Raw genomic sequence first — 14183 nt, 5'->3', positions numbered from 1 at the left:
ATAAAGTCAGTGGTTTGGTAAGAATAGTATTGTCCTAATATTAATTTCTTAATTTCCATACTTGTTATATGGCTACTAAGATATTAATGTGAGGGGGACGCTGGATTAAAGGAATATGGGAACTGTATTATTTTTGCAATTTTTCTATAAATTTAAATTTATTTCAAAATGGAAAGTTTAAAATATAAACAAGACTGGACAAGCCTAGGTACTTTGGGTTAGGCATGATTGGGGAAGTCTCAAAAAGGGCCCAGGCAGGAAAAGTCACAGTCCTCTGTCTCCTCACATTTGATAGACAATGTTATTTTTACAACTTGTTAGGTTAAAATTAGATTCACACAAACATCGGGGAAGGCAGCATCTCAGTTTTCAGCACAAACCACAGAGAACATTCACAGATATCGTCAAAACTCAACGTTTCTCTTTTGAATTGTCACTCTTCATAATTTCCCCATTCCAGTTCATTGGTTCAGTTCTTTTTTAATCTCAAAGTATCTCGTCTTTTTATGTCATACCTGTAAGTCAACAATAAATTAAAAGATCAGTGATCTTTGAGTTTTAAGTATCCCAAAAGGTGTTTTTATTATTACCCATTTCTTTTGTTTGCCCTTTCAAAATCAGATATGAAATGTTTGTGTTGGCCAAGCGCGGTGGCTCACACCTGTAATCCCAGCACTTTGGGAGGCCAAGGCGGGCGGATCACCTGAGGTTAGAAGTTTGAGACCAGCCTGCCCAACATGGTGAAACCTTGTCCCTATTAAAATACAAAAATTAGCTGGTCATGGTGGCAGGCACCTGTAATCCCAGCTACTTGGAGGGCTGAGGCAGGAGAATCGCTTGAACCCGGGAGGTGGAGATTGTGGTGAGCCGAGACCGCTCCATTACACTCCAACTTGGGCAACAGGAGTGAAACTCTGTCTCAAAAAAAAAAAAAAAATGTTTGTTCCTTAGTGCCTACTAAATTGGTGTGGGATACAGAAAGGCTAGTAGACCTCACGCCTCCTAAGAGAACAGATGTTTAATCTCTTATTCCAAGCCTCCTGGTAATTAAAACAAGTAGCAACTACAAACACAACAAAACTTATTGGAGTTTACTATGTATTTACTTACATTATCCCATTCCTTCCCACAACAATGTTCTGAGTGGATATTATACCATCTTCATTTTACAGTTGACAAAACTGAGGCTTAAGGGAATGAATTATTTTTAAGGCCATAGAATAAGCGGCAGAAGCAGATAAGTCCCAGATGCCAGACACTCCACGATTTATTGAGTATCTCCACACTTGTGAATATTCATTGATGAATACCACTGGAATTAGAGGTCTGCTAGAAACTTCTGGAAATCTAAAACCATGGGTTGAGGAAAGGATATCTATGGCATGAGAGAGCCTGCTGGGAAGGGGTCACCCTTTCTACCTTGTATAGGGTAACTAAAACTATGTAGATCTGATGACAACAGGGGAAACAAAAACTGTACCACGCGAATCAATTCAAGGACAGACAGGAGCTTGCTAGTCTAGGATTTCTCCTCAGCTATACAGGGATTCCTTTTACATTTTAATACGCAAAATTTCAGTTGACTTAAGATGAAGACTTGATTTGCTAATCACGATAATTCCACATGTGGAGACTTTTACCTTAGAGGGAGTACCACTTTTTTTGTGGGTACTCTCTTCCCTTCCATAAAACATCCTACATACATCTGCCAGATTAATCTCCTTAAAGTTATAATCAATTTATTCCTCAGCTGAAAAACCTTAAATGGCTCCACCTGCCTTTGAAATATTATTCTCAATAGTCTGGCTGCAACTTTTCTTTCCAATAAAATGTTATTATCAGTTAGGATATTTTTGTAGCAACTAACAGAAATCACAAATTAAACTGCCCTAAACAAAAGGAAAATTATTTTCTCATTTAACCAGGGGGACTGAAATAGAGTAAGATTTGAGGTTGCAGTTTGTTCTGGTTCCATGTCCCTAAGAGTCTCAGAATCTCAGCCTGCCCCCTTCAATCTCTCTCTCTCTCTGTGTGTGTGTGTGTGTGTGTGTGTGTGTGTGTGTGTGTGTGTGTGTGTGTCTATCCATCTATCTCTCTTTGTCAAGCATTCTATACTCCAGCAAAGTGAAAACACAAAACTGCTGATCCCACTCTTTTCCATGGGAAACACACTTGCCACCATTGCTACCCATTCTCCAAGGCCCACATCTTCCACATATCTGTTATGATTGCAACTAAAGCCTCATTATAGTAAGCGGATCAGAATTGTTCCTTGACTCTACTGAGCCAGGGTGGCCACCCTAGCACCAAATTTTGGGGGTTCCCATGCTGATGGACAAGTGGCTGAGAAAGGCAACTGCAAGTGCTGAGGAGAAGATATGAGCTCTTCCACCATCATCATTCATTCATGTATTGAGTCATAACCCAACATATTTGAGGATCTTCCAGTTGCCAGGTTATCTGCCCCTGAAGAGCTAACAGTCAGGGAGATGGACACATAAATAAACAACTGCCACATACTAAGATCAACATTATGATAGAAATAAGCACAGAGTGAGGACACATAGAGAGGAAGTGACAAACTCTGCCCAGAGACTCAGAGAAGGCTCAGAAAGAGGTAACCCTAGATCCATGAAGGATGTCAATATCAAAATATATATATATATGTATTCCAACCCATAAGCTATTCCCAAACATGTAAAGTAAATGCAAATACCATCAGAGATGTAAGTAGTTCCATTTTAAATATAGGAATTGTTGGGAAATGACAGGTTAGGACTTTTCAACTAAATATGGGGATAAAATAATTGCATAAAGACAATCCAATCATTATTTTATTGACAATAACAGCTTCTTTCCTGAGGCCCTTCTCTGTCTCTCCAGTTCCCTGTTGTTTGTGGGTAAATATCCACTTGCTATTTTACAGTATTCCTGCTTAATTGGCAACCAGCTGCCTCTAAGAAATAAGATATTATGTTCAAGTATAACTATTGTTTTCCACTCCCATCTTATCACTGAGACAAAGACTGAGAACAGGAAACACGTTGTTAACATAGACAGCGTCTTTACAAAATAAAACAAGCAATGTGACATCAAGTTAGTGCTGAGAATTCTCTCTTCAGATGTCAGCTCAAGGTAGGCAAAGACTATGCAATCATGATTTGGTGAGTTTTATTGCATTTCCCAAAGCAACAGGGCCAGTCCTAGTCATACTTCGGTGATGGCTTTTAAATTAAAGAATTAGCTGCTCCCTGAATTGCCTGTCTTGAGGGTGTTTTTACTAGAAACTTGCGTGGCCCTTGGAACATTTGAGACTCTTCAATAGAGAATTCCCCTAATCTGGGAGCTGGGTCTCTGGGCAGTTGGATGCTGTCTCCCTGCTCAGTATGATGTTGGCCACAAGTGCCAGGGAGTAGGAGCATGCTGGGAGAGTGCTCTGCACACATGCTTGGATACAGGCATGAGTAAGACCACCATGACCACTAAAGGAAGAAAAACAAAAACATCAAGCCATCACTAATTAAAGGGCAATTAAAGGGCAGCCCTAAGAAATAGGGAAATCCTGAAAGCAAACAAATGAATCTTAAAATTCCAGGCACCTCAGTCAATGGAGTGCAAGAGATTTGCTGGCGGGGGATAAGATTGGGGATGGAATGCTATTGAGCGTTGCTTGCTAGGTCAACGCTGCTTCTCAAAGTCGCTATCACTGACATTCATGTTAACAAATAAAACAATACAGCCATGCTCTATACCAACATTTCAGTCAACAACGGACCACATATATGGCAAGGTGCCTATAAGATTATAACAGAACTGAAGAATCCCTATCTCCTATTGTTATAACATCATAGCACAACGTATTAGTCACGTGTTTTTAGTGATGCTGGTGTAAGTAAACCTAGCACACTGCCAGTTATATAAAGGTATAGCACATACAGTTATGTACAGTACATACTACTTGATAATAATAATAAATGACTATGCTACTGGTTTATATATTTATTCTACTATAGTTTTATGATGATTTTAGAGTATATTCCTCCTACTTATTAGAAAAAGAAAAGTTGGCCGGGCTTAGTAATGCGTCATCCTTAAGTGATGCATTACTGTAGCTAATTCCTTCATCCAGAAAACATCAAGATTGTGACACAGGCATAAAAACAGTCTTACAGATATAGTAGAGTAAGGCCCAAAGAAATTCAATGACCTTCTTTTAGTTCCAAAGAACTTAATCATATAAGAAACTGCACAGTAACATATCAGAATGAAGGTGGAAATTTCTCTACAGGCAGCTCTGGTTCAAAGCATTTTTCTGAACTTGAAAGAGGGTAACAAGAAGTGCTTACTAGGAGTTCTCTTCAAGTCATCATAAAAATCATGACAAATTTTATCATTTTGTAACTCAAGATAATTCAATAATGTTCAATTCTATCTTTTTTTTTTTTTTTTTTGAGACAGAGTTTCATTCTGCCGCCCAAGCTGGAGTGCAATGGTGTGATCTCAGCTCACTGCAACCTCTACCTCCCAGGTTCAAGTGATTCTCCTGCCTCAGCCTCCCAAGTAGCTGGAATTACAGGTGCCCGCCACCACACCTGGCTAATTTTGTATTTTCAGTAGAGATGGGGTTTCACCATGTTGGCCAGGCTGGTTTTGAACTCCTGACTTCAGATGATCCACCCATCTCGGCCTCCCAAAGTGCTGGGATTACAGGCATGAGCCACTGCACCCAACCGATTCTGTCTTTTTATAGATGAGGAAGGCAAGGCCTGAGGGAATACAATGACCTCCTTGAAGTAACACAACTAACAAAGTAAATGAAAAAGCTAAAACTTAGGCTCAATTCCTCTGACTCTAACTGCAAACTATTTCCAACGCAAAAAAATTGTAACAATGATGATGAGTAAAAACCAGAAAAAATAAAACTTCTGCTTTTTTCAAAGATAGGGAACATTCTTGCAAACATCTACGCTTTCAAGGAAAATCAGCCTTGGATTTATTGCCTTAAATTTATCTCCATTCCTAAGCTTTCATTGTCCTTGGTGAGTACCATTTGTCTGCTACCTGCTATGTGAAGTTATGCTTCTTTCAGTAAATACAATGCGGGCCTATAGTCCTAGCTTTCCAGGAATTGTTCCGTATTCAACACATCTATACCTTTCTTGGTTTTACAAATTCACTAGATATATTAAAAAATATCTTTCTTCTCCTCAGAAAATCTCTCTGAGGTTGCAGTTTGGTGCACTGAAAGCACTATGAGGAGAGAGCTGGAATATACGCCAATTGGGAAACAGCACGTGTACCTCCCTCTCCAACACCCCTGCTGCTGCAGTTCAATATTTGCTCTTGGTTTTGGCCCGTTTTCATTTCCTGCCACCTGCTTCCGGGCCTCTGCATCCAGGAGAGCCTGCCCCTGGTTGAACACAGGAGGCTGTCACCCATCATTCTTCCATTATCACTAGCAGGTGCCTTATTTCCTCTCAGCCAGCTTCCTGATTTCTCCCTCCCTGCTATGGACTTCCAGCCACCACATCTCTGTCATTGCTCCTCCTTAGCTGTCCTGGGTGAGAGGGTTGACCACGCTCCTAGAGAAGAGCTTCACGTAGGTGTAGGAATATTTGGAGTAGGTCATTATTTTTTTAATTGAGTCACCACACTGTTGTTTTGCCCAATAAGTGCATGTTTATAAAGCTACTAACATCCACTAGCATCAGGACTTTAAGCAATAATAATATTTTTGCAGGTTCTGTTTTTTAAATAAATGTTAATTCAAAAAATTAAAAAGGTATTATCATGTTATTTAAACTTATCTTGATTTTTTTAAATTTAATATTTGTCCTTCCTTTTCTTATTTCTCCTCAGTTGGATGAAAATTTTGTCACAGACCTGCATTGGAGAACAAGTGCCTTAGAGTCTTGAGTTCAAATACCTTCGAGAACCAGGACATTGCAAATCGCTGGATCTGCATGCAGGGCAGGGAACAAGGGTTCTACAGGAAAGTGAGGCATTGGCCTTAGGTGCAAAATTTTAGGGGATACCAAAAACTTGGTGATCAAGATAAATAACATTTCAATAAAACAAAATTAATGTAAAAATCTATGTATTTTTAACAAAATATCAATTTTTTTTTTTTTTTTTTTTTGAGACAGAGTCTCCCTCTGTTACCAGGCTGGAGTGCAGTGGTGCGATCTCAGCTCACTGCAAGCTCCGCCTCCTGGGTTCACACCATTCTCCTGCCTCAATCTCCTGAGTAGCTGGGACTACAGGTGCCCCGCCAACACGCCCGGCTAATTTTTTGTATTTTTAGTAGAGACAGGGTTTCACCATGTTAGCCAGGGTGGTCTCAATCTCCTGACCTCGTGATCCGCCCGTCTCGGCCTCCCAAAGTGCTGGGATTACAGGCATAAGCCACCGTTCCCAGCCAAAATATCAAATTTTTAAATACAGACAGGATCAATAGCATACTGATTTTTCCTTTATGTCACAACTCCACTATAGCTTTGCCTATATTGACTGCAGGAACGCAAGCCTTGGTGAGAACAGTGGAAATTAGAGAGCACGTGTCCTGAAAGGTTTCACATTTGTTACAAAATACTGTGACGCTGTGCTGACTGAGGCCACATATGCAACCTCTAGCGCTAATGGGGTCTACCAGTATGTGAATATCAAGAATCTCAAAAGAAACCTTACACTCCATGCACCTCTCAGGAATGTAGGTGGGTCAAGGTAGATTAGCCAGAGTTTCCTTTACAAAAGGAGTTAGAACACATCATGTGGAATGAAGGGAACTGAAAAACTCAGGTTTGGAGGAAAATGGGGCTATCCCTTCAATGCCTGCTGTGGATGCCAAATGGAAAACCTGTCCGTTCTAGGGGGATAAGAGGTCAAGCTCAATTAAGGGATCCTGTCTGGATATCAGCAAGAAGCATCAATGACTTATGGGGGCATTCTGATAATCTTCCTACCACTGAAAGAAGAGAGAGGGCAAACAAAAAAGGAGCAATATGTCGCTCAGAAGGCACTTTGATGGTAAAGCCACTGTTTGTAGTCTAACTGCAGTGGCTTATATTTATTGAGCACTCTCAGTGCTGAGCACTTTATATACGTCACCTCAGCTGGGCATGGTGGCCCACACCTATAATCCCAGCACTTTGGGAGGCCAAGGCGGGAGGATCGCTTGAGCCCAGGAGTTCAAGACCAGCCTGGGCAACATAGGAAGAATTAAAAAAAGAAAATAATAAAAATCATTACCTCATGTCATGTTGATAACATGTCTATGTGGTATGTATTATCCTTTTTTCATGATAAAGAAACTGAAGGTAATAATAGCAGAGCTGGGACTTGAACTCAGGTAGTCTGATTCCACAGCCTGCATGTTTAACTACTCACTATACTGCCTCTTAGGAGTTAAGACAGGTAGAAAGCACTTGCCCAAAATAATACTGATGGAAAGGTGCCTGGAGAATCTGCAGTCTGTCAATTCTCCCGGACATTTCAAATTTAAGCTTTGGATCAAGCAAGAGCACGAGCGAGCTGTACAGCCATCAGCTTGACACTGAAGGACAGTATAATCTAACACTGAAGGACAAAAGGAATCTAACACAAAGATGCTGTTGAAGGCATCATCCTCTACGTTGACACAGTGTCCACCTTACCCAAACCCATGGGGAAACATTTATTGTTGCTGAGTGTCAAGAAAAGCTGTATCCCTAAATAGCTGCTTTGTTTGTAAATGTGAATGTAGTGAATTCTGTACCTGTTTGGTTTCCATCTTTGTTATGGCTGCTAGGAATTTTTAAGCCAAATTAATATCCTACATCTAAAAACTCTGCAGGGCCATATGTCTGCATTATGTGTTTTGGTATACTATGCTCACTTCTTGCTTTATTAGTTTCCTACCCATATCCTTCTTTGGTACTGATTTCTACAGCTATGTATTTTCTCCTTTCCTTCATTTATTATACTGTCTCTAATGTCTTATAGAATCAGGTGCCAAGTGAATGAATGAACAATATTCAAACAATAAGTTGCCTTTTTATGAATTGGAGGAGACATGTGACACCCATTCCAGTCTCTGAATCTCAATCAGAGAAAAGCCCAGACTCAATCAACATGGCAGTGTTTATGGGAACCCTGTGATTAAAAGGTGGTAGCAACAGAGCAACTAGCAAAACTGCAATATGGTCAGAAAGGGTGAATGATGACCTCCTGTTAGCAAAGAGAGGAACTATAATGACCACCCCCAGAGAGCACTTGAACCATGCTGGGGGCCCTGCCAATGAGAGAAGAAGAACTTTGGAGGACTGAGTTTCCATTGATGATGCCAGTAAAAGTTTGAATCTGAGACTTCTATTAGCATGACCCACACATTCTTGAATCCATCCTTCCAGAGTGCAACATCCTATAAGACATGATCATATACACATAAAAGCAGCCTATGTTTTTGCATTGGTTTGCCCCACTGATATGCAGTGTGTCGCTCCAAATCATAATTAAGCTTTTAGGTACAAAGTTTATCCTATGTCTACAAGTTATTAAGTGATTTCACTTTCAAGGGCCCCCTTAATGTTCCCAAAGCTACCCCTGTTCAAGTCATTCAACTTTTTTATTGTTGATTCAGTAACACAGACATAGCACAGCCAGGTTGATTGGTCTGTTCCAAGTGGTCAGCAGAGGAAAGGGATGCACATGAAAAAGGTAAATTTGGATCAGGGGAATCTTATGAGAAGAGGTCTGGTCAGAGCCTGACTCAGGTTGTGGAAGCAAATCCACTCTAAATTCTGTGCTCAGGGGTCCCCCATTTGGATACTGATTGACAGGCTGATGTGCACTTCACCCCATGCCTAGACAGTGATCTGGAGCTCGAAGATACATGGTCACTCCAACACTCCTTCTAAATGATGATACCTGCCATGGAAAATTTCCTATGCTACATTGGAAATATCCATAAAAGACCTTCATGTTTCTGAATCAATCAACCAACAAACATTTAAGCATCAACATCCATGAGTTCATTATTGTGTTAAGTTTGTGGGTGAAACACCCTCCCCACCCCACACACAAACTAAGACATGATCGATGCCCTCAAAGAACTCACTCTTTAGTTGAGAATATAAGCTTATTACAAATTACAGCATCCTTATAATCAAAGCATTTCGTATTAGCAATAAAAGTTCAAAGAAGGAATAGGACACTGAGAGTGGGGTTTGTTAGAGTAGAGATAGAACTTGAGTTGAACCTGAAGAGTAGGTGAAACGTAATTATGAGCAGAAAATGGCAGCACTTATTCCATTTTGGGGAGAAGAGGAAGTAAATTGTAGACTCAACTAGCCATAGTAGTTTTGAGCTAATACCAGAGTTCTCACATCTCTCTGGTTGACTTAAGAGACACTGTCAGATACTCCAGGGAAGGAAGAACAATCCTTCCAAGACCACATAACTTAAACAGTTTTGCAGAATCAATTTCAGGTTTTACTTTCCTTGTTTACCCAGTTGGACTTCATTTGATTCTTTTCCCTTCCAGGTGGGTCTTACTTTCCCAGTTATATTTTGAGCTATAATAATGAAAACACATTTATTGGAGTTGGTTTAAAAAAATGTTCAAAATATGTTTGCTACATCTTTTTTAATGGAACGTATTATCCTTCCAGATAGCTGTGCTGCAAGTACTGATTATGACTCGCTGTACTGGGATGAGGGTACATCTTCCAATTATAAAATTAATGTAACGTAGCTCCATTTCCCCCAGTCTACTTCTGGCTACCTGGGAGACCTTCATTTGTCTTGGAGATGGTGATGGAATTATCTAAGGAATGGGGGGATACAGCTTATCCTTGGGGATGGGGGCAGGAAGATAATTGATTCAAAGCAAGTAGACAGTCTCAAAGCAGCCAGTGATGTTCCTGAAACCACTAGAACTAGATGGAGCCTACATTCTCCTGTCAAGCTAAGGGCTTTAGAAACACCAGGGAGAGGGAAGCAGCACATTTCGTTTCTTTATAATAAATCTCCCATCTTATTGTCTAAGACAGTTTGCTCTCCTGAGGACACAGGGCCTGCTTCCTAGCCTTTTCCAATCGAGCTCTTCCTTGCCTACCACCCATTTCCATTAAAATGGTTTACTGGGATTCGAAAGAGGCAAGCTGCCACATCAAGCTTTTTATTTTCTCTGAATTCCCTCCCTCCCCTCCAATCTCATTTAGACCTTTTTCCTTTTCTCTCCCTTCCCCACCTTCCCATCCTTGTCTTCTTCAGTCATCCATTATTACCTATGGGATCTCTTGCTATAGGTCTTCAGAGAGAAATGATTCCTGGATTAGATTTTGAAGCAAAGCATTAGGAGACTTTAACTTAATCTCAATTACTATTTGACACTATGCTTTATGAGTGAAAAATGCAATAAAATAGTGATTTCTAAATTTAACTAGCATTGTGTAATGCAATTATTTATTACAGAAGGCTATTGTTTATCTATCGCCTGAGCTGTTGGTTAGCGTGAAAAAGACAGTGTACAGGAAGCCCTAGAGATCGATCATTATCTAAAGTGGTTAATCAAATATCTAGTTTGTTTCCATGATTTTTCCTCCAATAACCATGTGACCTATCACACAATGTACCAGTGGACTATAATTCAAATCCATGTATCAAAACTAGAACACAACCTAGCAGGAAATGCAAAGAGGTGACTTTTTCATTCTATTGTTGGAAATGCTAAAAAACACAATTAAGGCAGAGTAAACTATATTTTTCTCCCGCTCACCCATCCTCACTTTGCTCCCTCCCCTAATAACCATAAGCTGAAACCACTTAAGGATTACAATTATCTGTCATCATTATTGCCCCTATTATGACTAGGCTGCTACCCATTGCAAATGACGCTTCTGAAAATGAAAGATGCTCTTCTGAGAGATTTTTGTGTGTTTGTTTTTAGCTTTATAGGCTCCTTCAGGCACAATGGGGGAGGATGTTGGGGGGAGATGGAAATTCAGTCAGGAAAACAATTAACTAGCACAGCTTCACTGCACAGTAACATCAAATCATACAGCAATTAGAGCTCTGCAAAACCCGTGGTTTGGTTTCACGCACATTTAAGGATGAAAACTGATACGTACACTGAGCTGATGCTGGACTGCAAATGAAAAAATCAAAGAGGTAAATATTGTAAAATTTCATTCTCTGCCTAATCACATCTCTGGAATGGTGATTTGAGCTAAGAGTATTTTCAGTCTGTGCACAAGGAAATTCACCTCTCTCCTCTAGCCTTAGAAAATTGCTAGAGAACTGTCCACCATTCCTTTTCTTCTACATTGAATATAAAACATTAATTCTTGCCAAAAAATAGATCGTACTTATTGAAAATAAAGGGGTTAATTAACCCATTGTCCCCACAGATTACCAAAGCCTTGATTGTTAAATCCAGAAAATAAATAATTGTAGCTTCAAAAAAAAAAGCAAGATGAAGATGCTTTTAAAAGTGGGAAAGATCCACCAATTCTTGTATTGTTGAGCTTTACCATGCAAAAGAAATTTACCTTTACCTTATAAACATGCCAGTATACATTACATGACCTGCAAAATATTAATTTCTCTTAACTTTTTTTTTTTTGTAATTGAGTGCTTTTCTCTTGGATAGCTTTTGGTATAATAGAATAGGACTCAATTTGTAAGACTGAATGCATTCCCCAGTACAAAGCAATCCACAAAGACTCATTTTTTCCTGCCTGCCTCTAAAGGTTTTTCTATCATTTGACCATGGGTTTAAAAAAGAAACAAAGTGTAAGACATCTGCTTCCCTTATTTTTTAAAATAAATTCTTTATTTTGCAATAATTATAGATTTACAGAAAAGCTGCAAAGGTAGCACAGAAAGTTCTCATATACCCCCTCATCCAGTTTTCCCATTTTTTTATACCTTACATTACTATAGTACAGTTGTCAAAACTAAGAAATTGGCTGGGAGTGGTGGCTCATGCCTGTAATCCCAGCACTTTGGGATGCCAAGGCAGGTGTATCACCCGAGGTCAGGAGCTCGAGACCAGCCTGGCCAACATGGAGAAACCCCATCTCTATCAAAAATACAAAAAAATTAGCCATGTGTGGTGGCGGGTGCCTGTAATCCCAGCTATTCAGGAGGCTGAGGCAGGAGAATCACTTGAACTCAGGAGGCGGAGGTTGCAGTGAACTGAGATCGCACCACTGCACTCCATCCTGGGTGACAGAGCCAGACTCCGTGTCAAAAAAAGAGAAAAAAGAAAAAAAAAACTAAGAAACTGACATTGAGAGATTCCCATTAACTACACTCCAGACTTTATTTGTATTCCACTAGTCTTTACGTAATGATCCTCTTTCTATTCCAGGATCCAACCTATGGACATGCCATTGAGTTCCACGTCTCCCCTGGTCTGTGGCAGTTTCTCAGCCTTTCCTTGTTTGTCATGACTTTTACTGTCTTGAGTACTGGTAAGGTATTCTGTAGAATGTCCTCCAATCTGCAACTGGCTGTTGTTTTTCTTATGAATAGAATAGGGTTATGGGTATTTAGAAAGAGTCACAGAGGGAAGTGCCCTTCTTATCACTTTTTTTTTCTTTTTTGAGACAGAGTCTTGCTCTGTCACCAGACTGGAGTGCAGCAGCACAACCTCAACTCACTGCAACCTCTGCCTCCTGGGTTCAGGCAATGCTTCTGCCTCAGCCTCCCCAGTAGCTAGAATTACAGGCATGCACCACCACACCCAGCTAATTTTTTGTATTTTTAGTAGAGACGGGGTTTCACCATGTTGGCCAGAATGGTCTCCATTTCTTCACCTCATGATCCTCCCGCCTCGGCCTCCCAAAGTGCTGGGATTACAGGCATGTGCCACCGCGCCCAGCCCTCATCACTTCTTATCAAGAGGTATGTAATATCCATATGATGTCACTGGTGACATTAATCTTCATCTTTGGTTAAAGTAGTGTTTGCCAAGTTTCTTACTGTAAGTTTACTATTTTTCCCTTTCTTTTATTTATTCTTTGGAAGAGAGTCACTCAGTTTAGCCCACATTTAAGAGGGGTGAGGGTCAAGACCATCCTGGAAAAGAAAGTATTTATACATATTCTTTGGAAGGGTGAATATCTAGGAATCATACTGCGAGAAAGACTTGTCTCTTCTTCCCAGTTTATTTACTCAATCAGTTGCTTCCCTTAATTTTAAAATAGGACAGATGATTAAAATGATGAACATCTTACCTATACAAAGCAATAAGAAAATACATTAGGGGTTTTAATTTTCAATTAAAGAAATATTTTTGTTTCTAAAGCCTTTTCAATAAACTGAGTTATATTCATTAAAATATGCCAAGGGGAAATGTACACATGAGGTCATACACCCATTTGCCCCCCGCCCCACACCAAGGCTTAGTGTGAATTACACAAACTAGGCTTATCTATCCCAAGCAGTTTATGAAGACAAGGAGCCGTTTGAATTTCTGGCTGAAGCATTTTGGTTCCCTAACAAATATTCCAATCACCTTTCAACCTTACCCAGCCGAATAATTATCTCAACAGAAAACTGAGGAAGTAGGTATTCAAGCCCTCATTGGAAGGCCCCATTTGGCATGCTGTGACACTCTGAAAACAGCATGTGGGCCACCGTCTGTGGCAATGACCTTCATTTCAATGACTCTCTGTCTTCCACTATTCATTAATTCACCACTCTTACCTTCAACAGATATTTATAAAACACCTACTGTATACCAAATGCTGTGCTTGGCTTTGGACCACAGAATGGAAGAAAAGATCATAGTAACAAATAAGGACTTTAGAGAATAGCAGGTTCCATGTGAGACAATTGGATGGGCGCAAAGGGGGCACAAAGAAACAAGCGCTCACTCTATCTGAGAGGGGAAAGAATGAATGGCTGGATAAAGATGCTTCCTAAACTGTGTCTCAAAAGCTATTTCTTTCAAATAGCTGGAAGAAACGATACTACCCTGAATGCATCCAAACTCCTCAAACAGGAAGAGATCATTTGAATGTTCCCAACACAAAGAAATGATCAATATTTGGGGTGATAAATGCTAATTACCCTGCTTTCATCATTACACATATTGTATACATGTATCAAAATACTACACCATACCTCAGAAATATGCAGAATTATTATGTCAGTTAAAATGTAACAATAAAATTAAACTTTAACTTTTTTAAAAA

The sequence above is a fragment of the Gorilla gorilla genome, chromosome 2, assembly GCF_029281585.2.
Source record: "Gorilla gorilla gorilla isolate KB3781 chromosome 2, NHGRI_mGorGor1-v2.1_pri, whole genome shotgun sequence".
Taxonomy (NCBI): Eukaryota; Metazoa; Chordata; class Mammalia; order Primates; family Hominidae; genus Gorilla; species Gorilla gorilla.
This window is presented reverse-complemented; position numbering follows the sequence as displayed.